The 17,722-nt window shown below is 44.1% G+C and overlaps 1 long non-coding RNA gene across 1 annotated transcript; it reads left to right on the top strand.

Moving 5' to 3' along the window:
* Positions 1 to 390: 390 nt before the first annotated feature.
* Positions 391 to 7,435, top strand: LOC135911062 (uncharacterized). The gene is made up of 2 exons (XR_010567200.2): positions 391 to 736; positions 5,927 to 7,435. It is a non-coding gene; the product is annotated as an uncharacterized lncRNA (long non-coding RNA).
* The last annotated feature ends 10,287 nt before the right edge of the window (positions 7,436 to 17,722 follow it).

The raw sequence follows: 17,722 nt of genomic DNA, 5'->3' as shown, positions 1-17,722 counted from the left end.
TGCGTCTTGCACTAAACGCCAACGTATAACATTTACTAACCGGTAAAAAGCGAGAACTAGGAAAATATACACCTGTCAATATCCTACCAGCAGTGTGGTCTTTTATCAAAAGTGAGATCGTGGGGAATTACTGAGCATGTCATCTGCCAAGTTTTCTCCATTTACTCTAGCGGAACACCTGCCCTCTAACAGCATAATCAGGGAAGAATACGGCGTATCCCACAGTAAGTTACACGCTTGGAAACCTGCTCATCGTTGTGATTTTGTAGGTATTCGTGTTTGGTCGAAGGCGCTTCACGCGTAATTTAATGGAGAGGCGAATCGAAAAAACAGGAAGCAGGAGCTGGCCGCGTTCCAGCGCGTTGACACGCGAACGCGTGCAAACACGAGACGCTCGAGAAACGCATGAGCTAGAATCCCGCTTCCCCGCGCACTCGTTCAGAAGGCGCACCGAGGACCGAGCGGGCCGTCGAGGCAACGTGGCTGCCCCGCGGCTGTCGTGGCAGGCCGGGATCATCTTCGAAGCAGGCAGCCTCCATGGTGGCGTGCTGGCTTCCGTGGTTCTCGGTGGCGAGCTGCTGCAGGGTAACGCCGAGACATGGCTCAAGGTGGTGCCGTCCCGGTGCTGCTGCGGGCTGTCTCGCGGTTCCTACCCATACCAGCGAGGCCAGGTCCTTCAGCGCTCGATCTGCGACCGGAAGGGGATCTGTTTCATCGGAGATATCATCAGTGTCAGGTAGTGTGGGTCACTCCAATTTTGCTTACTAAATAAATTGAAAAAAGAGCGAAAATCGCATGGTGCGCCAGAAAATTCCCCTAAATGCTTGTTTAACTGTTTCTGGTAAAAATGCGGGGTCGTTCAGCTACGGTGCAATATGGCTTCTAGAGAAAAAATAAATCGTAAACATCAACTGTTCTATGGAACACGTAGCGCAATTTGTGGATAATCAAAAAATCTGGGCAGAGCTTGCGGAGCAAATCGCGATATTGACGTTACAGATTCATTAAGTAATCTGTTGTAATGAATCCGAAGACGAATGTTTCAATTGCAAAATTCAAACGGATTTGTAATAAATCAACGTTGGCTTAGCAGGAATCCTAAAAAAAATGCTCCAATTTGCTCCAAATGCTCAAATTATGTTGGCGCTACAAACTACTTTAGGCGCTCTTTTGGAAAAGTACGTATAACGGCCTTGCATTTCATAGCAACACATGAAGGTCGGATATCAGAAAAATAGTGCTTGTCTTGCTACGTCTAAGAAAAGATTATTTAAGTATTTTGTTGCTTTTGTTTAACACAAAGTAACATGTAATCACCTAATCAATAAAAAATAATATATTATTTAATTTGACACTTGGAGTAGCAATTGCTTATAAAGACGATTTTCGCCTCTCCGACAAATATACCTGGAAATGTTGAGCGCTGCCTGTCAAAAACACTTTCTAAAAAAATAGTTTCCCACTAAAAAGAATGAAAAGGGTGTTGCGATTGGCGGTGAAGATTAAGATGTATAATCGAGGGCAAACGTGTATGGGCTTATGGTGCAAGGGATTATCATTTGAAAAAAGGGGGTACCAGCTAAACACAAAGGACGCGCACAAAAGAAGGCGTTAGACACGGACGGACGCACTTCTTTTACGCGAAGCATACTAGCCGCACAACCACGCTCTTCCTTGCTGCGCCGCGCGCGGCCGCGTAGCTACCATATGACGTCATCACAGCTGCAAAAGCGGAGGCTCAACTCGTGCGCTCGCTTGCGGCCGCGTAGCTACAAAGCCGGGTCTCAGCTCGTGCGCTCGCCTGCATGAGTTGTTTCTTCGTCTAGCCGAACCAAATATAGCCAAGCAACAGCAGTTCACCAGGCTAAACAGTGGTTCAACAAGTAAAATGAAGGCTAGTATGCTTCGCATCCTGGGCTTAACCTTAGCTAAGCCACAGCCATTTTTTCTTCACAGCCTAGGCATGCAGGATAGCCAAGGGATTAAAATAATGTTAAAAGGATTAAAGGATTAAAAAAAAATTAAAAGGATTAAAAGGATTAAAATAATGTTGTGATTGGCGTTGAACATTAGGACGTATAATCGAAAGCAAAAGTGTATGGGTTTATAGTGCAAGGGATTATCATTTGGAAAAATGGGGTACCAGCTAAACACAAAGGACACGCACACAAGGAGAAGGCGTTGGACACGGACGGACGCATTTCTTTTTCTTCACAGCCTCGGAAAGCAGGATAGCCTAGGGGCGCGTCTTCGACCAATGCGATGCGTCGAAGCAATTCCACGTTGCGAAGTGTAGAACTCTGACCGCTTAATTGCACTCATAACATTATGTAGGTTAGTGCTCTCATTTGCTTCTTCCTCCACGCCACATACATTATACTCTCGTCACCTTGCCCTCACCCTCAATGTCGTCAATGACGCGCTGGGTTCCTGACACACCTTCAGCTGGCAAGAATGTTTCCTCTATCAGCTCAACATGTCGCGTGTAAATAATAATTTGCTTGATCCACGAGTAAAAGGCGAAGACATATTTCGCCACTACTAAACAATAGCCATAACGGGATTTTTTTTCCATGAGCCAGCTATGACCCATCGGCATTCATCACACATGCTGGGCTGGGTAAAGATTGCACAGCCTATTCAGGAGTTCGCAAGGTTGCCGCTGTAAAGCTAGATGCTTATTGTTGGATTTTGGCGTTAAAGTCCTGCACTTTGCCCTTATTTATGTAAAGATCAACAAGAATCGCTATGGAGTGTAATTATGGAATGGAATGGAGCTTATGGTATATCCATATTGTTATGATGGACACATCAATGGTCGCACATGTCTGCACTGTCGTACTGTTTAACCGTTAACATAAGCCTGCTTTCTTTCTTCATGCAGTAGCTTGCAGCAAATATGGTGCAAGGAAACATGGCAATAAGAAATAACAAGGCGAATGTGCCTGCGATAGTACATAATGATACGTGCACTCATTTCATAACATTTTCGCTTTCAACTTGTTAATGACGTTTCTGCCAAGTGCATACTCGACTTAAAGATTTGCTATGAGATGTATAGATAAAAAGTCAAGCGTCGGATTTATTGCAATGTCGTGCCTGGAAAAAGTTTTGTTGTTCACGGGGCACTGCAAATCTTAATGCCTCTACTGAGAGTGAAATCTCAGTGTATAGAATTGAGTTCGATAGAGACAGAGAGGGAAAGTCCTCCGCTAGCCCGCATTCCTCATATGGCACTGTTTCCTTATACACCATTAACACAGGCACGTGTTGTACACGTGGTGTTTTTGGTCAACATACTAAAGCGGAATAAAGCATTCTATTTTTTAGTTATTTAGTTAAGTATTATTTAGTAAGTTTAGTTAACAGCAGCCCAAATGAATGCAAGGGCAAGCACTGTCCTCGTTTTCTTTTTTGGTTTTGTGTAGCCTTTGCTTATGTACTGGACGTATTAGGCGGAATCAACTCTATCAGGGCTTCACCTTGCTTTTAAGGTTCCACTGGGAGCAACATTATGTAGTACGTCATCATTCTCTTCAAACAGTTCCTATGTGGTGGCTGCAATATACGAGCAAAATGGAGGCAGCGCTAGGATGCTTGAATCGCAACTTCCGCGTTTAGCATCACATCATCCAAGATGCTCTTCCTCGCCCGGACCTCATGAGGTCGGCGCTCCTTCAACCTCCACTTGGAAACATATCTGCTACATTCTTCAGCTCACTGGCGTTTCACTATGTGAAAATGAGGGCGAGACCTCCCCGGGGAAAGCGCGATGTCAAGAGGGCACGCATGTCTGCTCACGACTGCGTAGTTGCCAATTCCCCAAGCGCACATTTGAAAGGCAATTAAAGGACGGCACACCCTTTAAACCACCCCTACAGAGTCCGAATCAAGCTGGCAAGGAAACGTTTCATTTTATTTCGTCCACACGATGCCCTCGGTAACTCATGCGTAATGGATGAATATACAAGATCTAGTAAGATACTTTGCACTCTTTTCTTGCGTAGTTACCACGTTCTCCGTGGGAAACATGGATGACGCATTTATCTGTGGGAAATGTTTACCACTCCTTCGGTAAAATAACATACTCTCTGGACTTGACGGTGTGGTGACATTCCTTCTTCGGTTTTTGCTGCACTGCATAATTTACACTTCGTTAAGTAAGGGGCTACGTACGCAATGCAAAGACGGCAGAGAGGTTCATAAGGCCTGGTGACTCGCAGTTCCTTATGAAAAACTGGTGTGCTCTTATGGTGTGGTATGTGGACGACGAGATAGTTCTCAAGGTTTTTAGATACTTAGAAGACTAGTTCTTAAATAACAATGCTTTGTGACGCAGACGGACTATGTCCTAGACACGTCAGCAATCTTTAAACTACACGATCTTTAACCTCCACGTATGAAATACCTGAACAGAATAAAATTCTGTAATTAGACAACAACCTGACCAGATCATACATCCTGCATCCACTCGCAACGAGCCCGCAAAGACCTGTTCTAGCCATATGCGCATTCCAAGAAGTTTAGACAGCCCATTGGTATGTTCCGTGTGAAGGCAGTCTTGGACAAGTCATGTGTTTGCCTGGTACATGACCGCCTGAACAATCATGTTGGTTGATTGCTGAGAGCTGGTTTCGCTATTTCAGTCGTGGTCGCTGTGGCGGATAAGCTCCGGCAGAATTGAAGGATAGACCACCCCAAAAAAGGTTAAGCTAGTGAAAACTAGTATCACTGCTGGTTGTCCGCTATATTAATATGGTGTTTCACAACCTGAAGTGTCCATATCATATAGAATGCTAATAACGGCGTGGACAGCGGAACAAAATACAAAAACGACGACATGGGGGGTGTTGATGCTCCTGCGTTCTTTTCCGCTCTGCCCGCGTTTATTACCGTTCAATATGATATGCAATAAGCCCTAATTAGGCCAAAACGTAAGCTCTTCTATAGAATGTAGCCAATTGATACGGTGAGTTGGTGGTATATTCCGCCCCAGGCAAGTGCGCCTGAATATGCCCCCGGATCACCCCCTGAGAAAGGGGCGTGTGAGGCTGCACTAAGCGTCACGCGACTCATTTCGTCGGGTGCTCGGCCGCAATATGTACGAAATCGCCATGACACGTGGGAAGGTTTACAGCCGCAATACGGGCGATGTATAAATGGACGACTAAGGGAGCACCAGCTTTCAACAAAAACAGGAAAACAGTCTTATTCGCCCTAACAGCCGAAGTCGCGTATCCGATGTATCAAGTGACGTTACGTGAATATCAAGGGTGGCCTTTGGCCACTCGTGAAAATTCGTGCCGGCGTCTGTTGGCAAGGACAAAAACATTGAGATACAGTCGGGACCAGATGACACGTGTGCTTGCTAAAGCTTTTTTCATGAGGAACAAGAATGACGATTGTGTCAATGATAGCTTGATGAGATGATATCAGAATGAAAACAGGTTTCTTGAGTGCCCGCAGGCGATGATGTTGCAGACATGCAGGTATAAATACGGGTGTTGTTCTGATTAAACCAGGGTCGCGAGTGTGGCCGTCCTTGCACTCTCCTTGTCCGTGTTTGTATTGCCTAGCACCTGACTTAACGACGTGCGGCCGACTCGCCCAACAGCAAGCACTATTCAATTTACAGTTCACTTAAGAAATCCCTCTGATTAATCAGTATGCTTAGTGTGTTATTTTTTACAACTATTTTTGTCTCTGCGTTATCCTGTTTTTTGTCGTCAGAAGTCAATGCGTAAAGAATAAGAATGCACGCTTGCTTTCAAAACCTCCGCCCTGTACCGGGAACCTAATGCATATTCAGAACAGATCGCATCTTTCTGACGTGTTTTATGTAAGTCCCCACGAATGCTATGCAATGTCATTGCCTGTGCAGCAAAGTAGTCCTAATGGGATACACGCCGTGGCCTTTGTTTCGCAGTTCACGAGACCACGACACTGTAGCCGGGCAACACATCGCCCCCTGGACTCACCGGTGAGGCGTGGGTAAAGCCCTCTGCCTGGAGGAGCTGACTCGGCCACCGGCTTTTCGTTGGCCGTTGTTCGCGCATGCGCCTGCTGTCGCCTCTGCCACGGAGGACCGCCCAGGGAAGCCACTGAATCCAGCCGAGGTCAAAAGACGAGGCCAGCCCGTGGGAGCTCACGAAAGCCACACTGGAGAGCGCACAGGCTCAACTGGCCACGGCGCTCCCGGAAGAGGGCGAGGGCGAAGCAGGGGGTTGTCGCCAGGAAGTGGTGCCGGCGACGGTTGGTGCACTCCATCGGCGCTGGAACACCTTGGATACAGCACGCCGAAAATTCCACCATCAATCAGGAGTGTTTCGGCCGCGCTGTCATGAGACCCCATCGTGCTGCATTTCGCGTGTTCATAGCGACGAACTGTCGGGCGCGGGTCTAGCCGCATATCCACGCGCAATTTCTGCGTTTATTTTCCGTTGCGACTACCGTTCGCTTTAATTTATGATTTTAGCGTATTTAAGTGTACCTATTCGTTTTGCCCGCTATATATTTATTGATTTATGCGTTATTGTCTTCGTTATTCTTTAGCGCCTGAATTTCTGCGTTTTAATTATTTCATTTGAAAAATTCCCGGAAGGCTTGACAAAGAGTTCCGGAAGGTTTGCCCAAGTGTTCCGAGAGGTTTGCCGAAATTTTATTTCTTGTAGCGACCTTTCAAACAACCATCAACCAAAGCCAGACTTTGCATCAACAGCACCTTGCTATAGATTTATCATATTCAAGTGCGCCGCAACCAATTCGTACGAGGCTATTCCGTTGCTTTCATTAGGTTGAGACGGTTGTTCGCGTCTCCTTTAAATTGTAGCATATAGGCTGATCTATATTTAGTATGTCCTTTATACATTGTGCAGTTTTGACGTTTATGCTATCCTTATTGTTTATATAAGTTCTGCTTTGAAATTTATTCCGAGGGGTCCTGGAAGGTATTCTTTGTGGGGAGAACTTTTGTTTTAGTTAGCCACTTTCCAAACAAACAGCAAAGGCCGACGCTGTCTTGCAAGAAGTCGTCGTGGAAGGTCACTCTACGCCTGTGAAATGCACCGGCTGGGCTGAATTCATTCGCAGTTTTGCGAAGCGAGCGTATAGGACGTTGTCGTGTACAGGAACGGTGATGGTTCCGTGTGAAAGTGCATCTTGGCGGCCAATAACTTGAAATGCAGGACTGCACCTCATTTTACTGCGAGAACAAAACTGAGAGCTTATGAAGTGTGACTTTCCTCTCTAATGGCGAGGCCATCGAGAAACAAGGCTCTATGATTCGCATCATAGTCCTGATATTTTCATATCGAAGAATATAAGCCCGTTGCAGTAGGGCATCGAACTTGAAAAAAAAAGATGAACAGTTCACCGGCACGTGCCGAAAAATTTTGAAGCTTTTCTGAATGTGGTAAATAGATGCTGTACAACAGTATACGAAGCGCTGGCTTGTCTTTTTATCCCATGAGAGGGGAGATCTCGTGTAAATATTTGCTTATGCACTTCAGGTAAGAGCTTTAGTCGCATGCACTCCTTCCAGAAAGACTGCGCAACCCAGAAGCTCTGTTGAAATGTGAATAAATCGGCGCATTAAAAAGGGGACCTCAACGCAGCGATGCGCAAGGACGAAGGTGATGTACGGTGCTGCCTTAGCTAAGAATAGCAACGCAATGGTAATGTTAGCTGCATGCACAGCGGAATAAGGTAATGGCAACTTACGCTTCCATCATATACTATGAGATACGATTTGGCATATTCTCGGCACACATTGTCTGTTATTGTATCTTCTACTGCCTTATTTGACAACTATTATGCATGCTGAATCATTGACTACCATTCTAGCCTTGCCCATATTGTCATCTACCGACAATCTACCGACGTTATTTTTTAGATTCGCTTACTCTAGCTTATTCATAGCAAAGATTCGATAATGTAGCCGACATGTCATTGTTGAGTCCGCCGATATTTACAAGTAACTTGAGTACCTGGTCGCACTGTATTTCATTTCAATGAAATGATAGACTATTGCGGAAGTCCCCATGCATGGCCCAATGGTTTCCGTTTTGCTGATAACGGCATACATCGCTTAAGCAAGATAAAGAAAATCCTGCCTTAATCAAACATCTACAAAACAAGCCATCTCATCGCATTCAGACTTCCTGCGACTGAAGATTCCCCGGAATTGGCAGTGGTGGATATCACGTCATTACCAGGTTGAAATTAGGATGATTTCGACACAACATTTCATAATAACTTATTTTTTTGCACCCACCTGTTCTGACGCAGTCTCTTCTACGTGACTTTTGTAATGAACCGGAGACAACGGATCATTCCTTGTAGTCCTGTTATTGATTCTCGCTGAAAAAAATTTCTCGAGGCCTATTATTCAGGAACTCGCGCAATACCCCTGAGTGCATACCTATCACTAATATCAAGGGGGCTGTACATGTCTACAGCTCGTAGTATTGACCTCCCAAGTTATCTTTTCCACTCGCGCCTCGGTTCTGCACTTCGTATTCATGAATGTATGCAATGCCATATGCGATTTTATTGGGGCTAAAAAAAGAATCATTGGTGCAATTATCAATAATTTATATTTTCCTCGTCGTTCACTCTTAACTCATTACCATGCGAAATTCTGGCTTTCTTTTTTCATTCACTTTCAATCAGTCGTGCACGATTCTATCTCTGTTCCTTAACGTTTATAGTGCCTCCTATTTCTTAATTACATTTACTGTAAATGTAATTTAATGTAATTAATATCAACCCTTGGTTGTGGGTGTGTGCCATATTACAAAAATCGTCACAATCATGGGTAGTTGAACGGGCGTTAGCGCATCGCGACCGCTATTGGTGCAATCACGCTGTCCATTATTATTATTCCACACTGCTGGACACATGGGTAATAGGATAGCTAGATAATTCCAGCGCACTACCTCGCGAATGCGCTGGCGAATCAAGCGTTCGAGAATGACGTCAGCTGCCGTCAGGCTGTTTTGCGTAGGCGCTCGAGCGCCGCTTTCTCGCTCTGCTCGATGCACCGAGAAGACGGCTGAGACAGCGTGCCTGCTACGGAGTCGCAAACGAAGGCCCGCTCCACTTCCTAAGCGTGCATCATCCACGGTGCGACGCTGGTTTCCGTGGTTCTCGGTCGCGAGCTTCACCAGGAGAACACCGGAACTTGGCTCAAGCAGACGTCGTTACGCGTCACCTGCCGTTTGTATGAGGTAGCGCAGGATTTCCCGCATCACTTCTTCGGAAAGACTCCTTTTCGTCGGATCTGCATGAATGATAGGTTCTGTGCGTCATAGATCAGACAATTTGCGTCCACCAAAGTAGTAGGAAGAAGCTACACAGCACGCCTATATAGACTTGTCAAGAAGCTTTAGGGTTGGAAAAAAAGTCCTTCTCCGGAGATTCGTTTCCAATGTTTTTGTTTGTGAACATATTCTAGCTTGCGGGCTGTGGCGAAACTTATCAGAGTCATTCAGTGTCTTCGCGCCACGAAGTTTAGGACACTGACGTCTCAGCTTCCGATCTTCTAGCACAGTGTGTTGCACGTGCGGTAGAGCAACTGGGCAGAAATGACGTCGTCCCCGGTACGATCGTAGTCACTTGCTGAAAAGAAAATTTTGTTGATGCATTCGGGGTTACGCTCTATTTAGGCTAGCTTGTGACTGAAAACAAAGGTATTAAGCAGTCCTCACGAAGTGAGAGTGTTGGTGTTGTTGAAGCTCTAAGAACCACCAAGACAATATGGGCCATTATGATAAGACGCGCACTCGATATTTTATCGAGAAGAGCATCACACAACAACAGGGGTCTACCTTGCCGAGAAAGTTGAACATTCATTTAGTATTGAAACGTGTTCAGTCACAATGCACAGCCCGGTCGACCTTGTTGAAACGCGCAGCAACTCACAGTACTATGAGAGACGGGAAAGGAGTTATGGTGACGAAGGTGTTCCGTTGTTTGAATCTTCGTCACCTAGCAGATGCGCGGGCTCACTTTTTGTAAGTAACCGGTTGCGACGTGATTATCTGACGCGCCTAACACGCCTAGCATGTCAAACCACTTTGCGAAGACAAACACAGTCGAAACGGAGCACGAAAACTAATTAAACGTCTGTGTGCCGTATATATATATATATATATATATATATATATATAAAGTATGTATGTGCATTTTGAACGTCACCCTCATGGTAAAAAAAAAGGTATACAGAAGAATACAAACTAATCACTGCGGAAAATGCCACGAAAGAACGATCCATTTAAAGGTCTAACCTTCACAATTCATTCTGCTCTGAAGGTCTGATCATAAGGTCTGATCTGAAGCAAAACAGATTCAAAGAAGATAGTCACAGGATCGTGTTCTTGTCTTTATTGAGCTGTTTTTCGTGCGTACATAAACAACCAACCAACGTCACTCAAGTATTTACTTTTTATGGATGGTCAGCTCTCTGTCAGTCATTTTCCTTTTGGGCACCGACAATTCCTTAAACTAACGCTTCCCGACGGGCGTGCAATGTTAACGCTGGCACTTGACGGCTAGTTTTAGTTTAACGTCAGGTCGAAAGGCACGTGCGGGCCACAGTTATTGATTCTGAGTTGACGTAATCTCCGGCGGGCAATATTAGACGACTTAACCAGAGGCCATGGGAGCACACCAGCAGCGCCCACATCGAGTCAGCACAAGCATCATCTCGAACCAGACTACGACACTTGTGTCACCCAAAAAGATCCATGTGCATGACCGGCAACTTTCGTGCGCTGCAGAGCTCGACTGAACTTGGGTAGGCAGAGGACGCTCATCTAGATAAAGTCAGAATCCGCCATGCTGCCGATATCACAATTTTGTTACCTGCAATTGACTCAGAATATTACTACGGCGCACGTGACTGACTCATATTGCCAGTAGTGCAGAAGTTAATATGACAGCGTAGCAATAGTCGGTGTGTTAAACCGCGTCGCCACTGTAACAACCATGGCGTGAGGAACAGACGGGAAGCGAGATTTAAAGAGATTTTTTTGTTGTTTTACTGATCATCACGACGTTTCTCAGACGCACGATCTGCGCCACCTAACTTTTCACACTTCGTCTTCAGCCAGTGCCTATTTGTCGTCACTACACTGAAATTTCACAGTCATTGATTGCACCCGGGCGAAGCAGTTCCACTTGTACAAAATATATTTGTAGTTAAAACACGTTTCAGATGCCAAAGTGTGCATACACCTGCGCCCCAATTCGAAAGAGATCACAAAACATTGGTCCAGTCACAGCTGCGTTATCGACGATGGTAGTGGTCAGATGCCTAGGTGTTATCTGAGGAAAATCAGCACAGGCTACCTTCGATATAAAGAGCGAAAAAAAAATTATTAAGCCCCCGTGTGAAACACTGCGAATAACGTCTAAACCCATATGCGCGCTCATAATTTATTGTATAGGTATTTATTTATTGCAGCTAATTGCAGCCCAGAAAAGGCTATTGCAAGAGTTGGTACAAGTCTAAAGTACAGCGCAAAGAAGCTTGAAGCAACATATTAGAAATTATAGAAAAAGTAGGGGAAGTTGTACTACACTGTGTTTCCAACAACCGCAGCGACAAATTCGTGCAATGGTAGAGAACGGATAATGCCAGGTAAGGAATACCAAACTTCAATAGTGCGTGAAATTATTTTGCTTAAATGTGATAGTGAGGAATAATTGGATTTCAGGTTGTGTTGAAGAAAACTGCCAGTCGAAGAAGATTTAGCAAGGTAGAAGTATTCTCACTTTCGTACTCGACAAGAAGAATCAATGTTATTGTAAATTAATTTGAGAGAAGCTATTTTGCGATAAAGAAAGAGTGGAGCTAAATTCAGTGAAGGAAGGGCAGAGGACGGGAAGATATATCTGTCCAACCTGTGGTATATAAAAATCACTGACTTTTCTGTGCCACGTCAATTTCTGTTATATGACAGAGATGGTACCGGCGCCTCTCAACTTAGGCATTTTCTAGTATGGGCCTGTTTACGTGCTATATAATAGAAGCTTATTCTGTTTTGGGGTACATGAAGTTTTAAGTTTCACATATCCCTTTATTTTCATGCTATGTTTGCTACAGTCTTAACATGGTGAGTTACATAGTGTTACATAATTACGTAGTTACATAGTTACATACTACAGTTAACATGGTGAGTAACTTGTGTACTTGGGAAGAAGACACCTACATATTTACAGTTGTATACCCTGCTTAAATACGAGTTATTGTGCGAATAACCTAAAATTAAGGCGCATTCCTGTTTGTAAATAACATTCAAGCGGTTTTCCAAATGGTAGTCTTCATTTTACATTTCTCACACCAGGAAGAAAATAGGGTGAATGAACTGTTAAAGCCTATGTGGTCTTCGGGTGTATAAATTACATCGGATAGAACACAGTCATCAGCGTATAGCCAGGTTTTAGAGGACAAGTTATTTGGTATGTCATTTGTTAAGACGTGTCAGTGGACGTCACAGACCAATGTTGCGCCCCACAGGAATGCACAAATATTATTGTTCTGGTTGCTTAATGCACTTGCCCAGTTGGCTTACTCGGCCTGGTGAAAGTCTGTTCATGAACACACCACTAGTAGGCTTAAAGAGTGTAAATTTATTGGATGTGTTACACAAGAACGTTTGCAATATCATGGGTATTTGACGTCTTCAGTCAATGCGCGGACGCCTGCCACCAAGTGACTGCGTCGCCACATGACTGCTCTTTGGTCTCATCTCCCGGCGCCTGAGCAACATCCTAGCCGAGAATTTCTTGTCTGGCCGATACTTTTCAGCTACCATAAGAATGATGAGTAGCACAGGGATTTGTCTTAACTTCGTACTTATGGCTTCATAAGTTCTCGTCACTTTACTGCTTTCGCTTTCCTTTTGGTATTTTTACAAAAGAGGGTGACCAGCAAGTATCTCCGGATGTTGCTTTGCGCTTCTGGTTCTGGGAGAACAGAAAAGGATAGCGTTCTATATCTGTTTCTGCTACTCGGAGGAAGCCATGGGTAGGATATGTATTTCTACACCATTTATATCTAAGCAATCATATTTTTTTCTAGAGAGATAAAAGCAATAAGTATCTGCGCACATGTGCTGTTCGGTTGCTTAGCCACTATTTATTTACATGCTGTCGCAGACAGTCTCATGCAGATGCTGCATGCACAAGACTTGAGAATAATTTAAGGTACCTTTACATGGAGGGGAGTTCTTTTTTTATCTATTGTTCTGCACCGCAAAAGAAAAAAACTAAGAAGCCCCGTGGCTGAATATGATGCCCTTGTAGGCCCACGCTTACGCCCGGCTTTGCAAGACAACGCTTGAACGTGCGCAATAAATGCAGTGCCCAACATCACGACAGTGCACGTTTACGCTGACTCACTTAGTAAAGTGAAACACCTCAAGCAAGTTTCAAGGGATCTAGAGCTCTACCGAGAGATCCACATACTCCACTAGCCCTCACGCCGTAGGATGGAGGTGCTGTGAGTAGAAGGCCGTTGTTGGAGTCGTTTCAACGACGAGACAGATGAACTGGCTAGATCGCCAGCCTGATTTCAGACACCTCTACCCCATTTGTGCGATCGCTTCCTTCTGCAATAAGCATTGAAATGTAGCCTTCGACACAAGACACGCGCCTGGATTCCCCGATGTGATTGCTTCTTTCTCCGAAACTTTACCAGCCCGCAGGAAGTATCTGTTTGGGGAGGCAACGGGCTGGAGTGGCCCATGTCCATGTGTAACCTGGTCTTAGGAACCACCAGAAGACGACAAAAAAGGTGCCCAATGTGCTGGGCTCTTCTGTCAACTTCAAACTGTCGCCACTTCCCTTAAATGTGCCCTATTACGTAAGCGATCAGCCTTGAAATTAAAGAAAAACGATGGCATAAAGCCCGCCCTACCTGAAAACTAAAAGCGTTGGTTGGTAGACAGTATGTTTGCAAAGGCACTACTGCAGTTCGTACAAAATGCCGAGTTTGAAGCACTTATATGAGTTCCATATTGTTATCCATATGTTTTGTGACAAATCCCCCTGAATGCAAAATAGCAAATAGTTAGAAGGATTGTTTTATATGAGACTAAGGCACCACCTGGCGCTGTGGAAGCATACTACTGGAACAGTTCTGCGGCTCTCTAGATTGTGCAGAGCGACTGAGCATTGTACGTTAATTTCAGTTAATCGATTTCCCAACAGAGACCGAAGCTTACTCAAATGAAGAAAGGGCAGAGGACGGGGAGATCTATGTATCTATGATCTATGTGTTATAACCTGTGGTATATCAAGTGCACAGACATTTTTGTACCGACTTAATTTCTTTATATGACACGGATCGTACTTGCACCTCGAAACTGAGGCACATTCAATTATAGCCTGAATTACGTATTATAATATAGAAGCTTAGTCTCTAAGCCCGGCTTTGCACAGTGGCACTTAAATGTGTCCAAGTAGTGCAGCACCCAATATCACAACAGTGCACGCTTACACTGACTCACTTAGTACACTGAAACAGGTAAAGGAAGATGCAAATGCTCTATAAATTATTCAACGAATCGGCATACTCCACTAACCCTCGAACGTTAACACTTAGGTTCCATGTCTATAGGGCATTGTTGGAATCGTTTTAGGGGCATGTCAAATTAACTGATTTGATAACCAGTCTGATTTCGGAGACCTGTATCTGCGATCGGATCACCTTGCTATCCAGCAAACACAGAAATCAAGCCTTCGACGCCCCGAAGGCACCTGGTATTCCCCAATGTGATGGCTTTCTTCACCGAAACCTTACCAGCCCACAGGAAGTATATTTTTGGGGGGAAACGGGCTAGAGTGGCCCTTATCCCATATGTCCCCTAGTCTTGGGGACCGCCAAACGACAACAAAAAGGTGCCCAATGTGCTGAGGTCTTCTGTCCACATCAAATTATCGCCACTTCTTTTTATTGTGTCCTAGAACGTAATAGATCAGACTTAAAATTAAAGAAAAGCGATGGTATCAAGCCAGCCCTACCTAAAAACTAAATGTGCTGGTTTTCAAAGGCACTACTGCAGTTCGTTGATGATGCCATGTTTGAAGCACTTATTTCAGTTCCATATTATTGTCCATATGTTTTGCGATAAATGCTCCTAAATAAAAAAATACAAATAGTTGGAAGGGGAGGCTATAGCACCATGTGGCGCTGTGGAAGCAGACTACTGCAACCATACTGGGGCTATTTAGATTGCGCAGAGCGATTGAGCATTGCGCCACTCGATTTGGAGGTCCCGCCCGTCTAATAATATAGACAGGAATGCCAATTTACCTAATGAAATTTGACTTTATGAAGTCCTGTCACCTTCAGAGTACTGGTGAAATATTTAGGCCATGCTGTTTTCAAAGGCGAACGCATTAAGTGTCTCGTTGCAATAGCTCATACCCGAAAAATGCGGCCCGTATATAGTCCAGTACGATGTAAAAAAAAATTAGTGATGCAAAAAATATTAGCAGGAGTGGCTCATACCCGCATAAGCAAACAAGGATGCAGTGTCTTAATAGGAATAAAGAAACGAAAGAAAGAACGACGGAAAGAGAGAATGATGGAAAGAAAGAAAGAACGAAAGAAAGGACAAAGAAAGCATGACTAAAGAATGAAACAACGAAATAGCCATAAGGTAGTGCATTAAGTGCTCGCATGTCATTGAGGAGGTCGACCCACAGCGACATACGTTTGCTACAGACAACGCCTTGTTATTTCTTGCAAGAAGTCGGAGCCTTCCGATCGTATAACTTCATGCATTACCACGTGAGCAGCGGGTTTTCGTCTCCACATGTTACAGGAGTGTAACATGCTGCCAAAATGTTTGCTACCGCAGGGATCGCCACACGGCGTAATAGCATACCTAAATGCGTGCTAGCCTGCTTCGTGCAGAAACATCGCATTATTGCTGTTATGGCCATCGTGGCTTCTCTGTTGAGGACTTTGAAGATTATTAAGATGTAAGTTGGCGGAGCTGCGGTTGATAGACAATAAAATGTGAGAAAAGAGCAAAACAGCCGCCATGTCACCTTTTCACGTGCCAAACCACGCTGATGCAATTGTGCGCGTGAAGTGCGAGTCGACACCGACATCACGTTAACGAGTTCGCACCCTAACACGAATAATGTGTTTCAAGGTCAAACGTATACAACGCTTCAGTTTACAGTGCGAAGTATCGGATAATAGATATAGCTCTAAGTTATCTTCGGAGACTAACTTTTTCCTTATTTACTTAAACACATGAATTTAGCAGGAATCGTAGGCTCACAGAATGCGGCTAGCAGTCTGTATAAGTAAATATTAAGGACGTCGAGGGAATTTTACAGCTGTTGCTATTGCGTATCAGGAATAACGTGTTTTGGAAATTCAGTGATGTGGATAACAGAGATCGAAATTTTGGCGTTCGTATAGTTTTTGATTCTTCACGCCAACAGAATAAGAGTACTGTTGATCAACCAGATTGCAAGAGCACTATTTGTAGAATCGGATGGTTTGATGTAAAATATTTCACCTAGCATGTGAACATAGAAATAAACATCGGCCTCAGGAGCATCGTGAGTGTACCGTTTTAGTTACCTAAATATGTAGTGGAAGGCAATTGCTCGGTAAAAACAGTAGTATTTGTTTCTGTCATTTGTCTAGTTTTGTTTCATCTATTTCGTTATATTTTATATAAAATTAGATAGCTAGAAGGCGCTTTTGTATGCTCTTTTTTGTGTTACGTTCTTCTTCGAACGAAAGCAACTGTACTTAAAGTGTGCTTAAAGCATTTGAACGAATAAAGACACCATTGCCGTTACAATATTTTCATCCGATAACCGTGCTACCATTATGATATATATTATTGCGTTATTGTAGACACTTGTTTGCTTTTCTGGCTGCATATTCTACTTTATTCAACAAGTATTTCGTTTATTACAAGATACAATAAAATATAGAGATAAATTTAGCTCTCATCTAGACAGGTACGCAAGGCCAATCTGCGCTTGCTTGTTTTCCCATTCTCATTGGGTTACTTCAGGTACATGTTGTTTTATTTAGCGTAATAGTGCTGCGGAAACCGGCAAGTTGGAGAAAAGTAATTATTGAATGAATAAAGATTTATTTTAAGCAAGGGGACGTCTCTAGGCCGCTGTTGGGGATTAGGTGATAAAGGGAAAATCAGACATCCACCCATTCGTCGCCAGTGCTCCAAACAGGTTATTATGATGATGATAATCCTAAAAGTTAACGCATATTCGCTTTCGTTAAATAAAGGCACGTCCCGCACCAAGCGAACTCGTTTAACATTTGTTAACAACTCAAATGCGGTCGACGCAAAAGGATAAACAAGTACACATGTTAATATCTTACCAACAATGCGCTCATCCCGCAAAAGTGAGATCTTACGGAATTACTCAGCATGTCTTCTGCCACATTTCCTAATTTTTTCTTGCCTGGTACTCAAGGGCTCAAATACCATTTCCAGGTAAACGTGTGCTGTATACCACAGAAAGTTCCACGCCTGGGAGGCTGTTCATTGTTATCATTTTGTATATAGGCATGAACGTTTGGTCGAAGATACTGTAAGGGAAATTGAGACATGAATCTAAAGAAGGAAGCAGCAGGAGGCCGCGTTCCAGCGCATTGCCACGCGAGCGTGCTCGAGCACGAGACGCTCGAGAAACGCATGAGCCAGAGTGACGCTTT

Source organism: Dermacentor albipictus, chromosome 1, assembly GCF_038994185.2.
Source record: "Dermacentor albipictus isolate Rhodes 1998 colony chromosome 1, USDA_Dalb.pri_finalv2, whole genome shotgun sequence".
NCBI classification, from domain to species: Eukaryota; Metazoa; Arthropoda; class Arachnida; order Ixodida; family Ixodidae; genus Dermacentor; species Dermacentor albipictus.
This window is presented reverse-complemented; position numbering and strand designations above follow the sequence as displayed.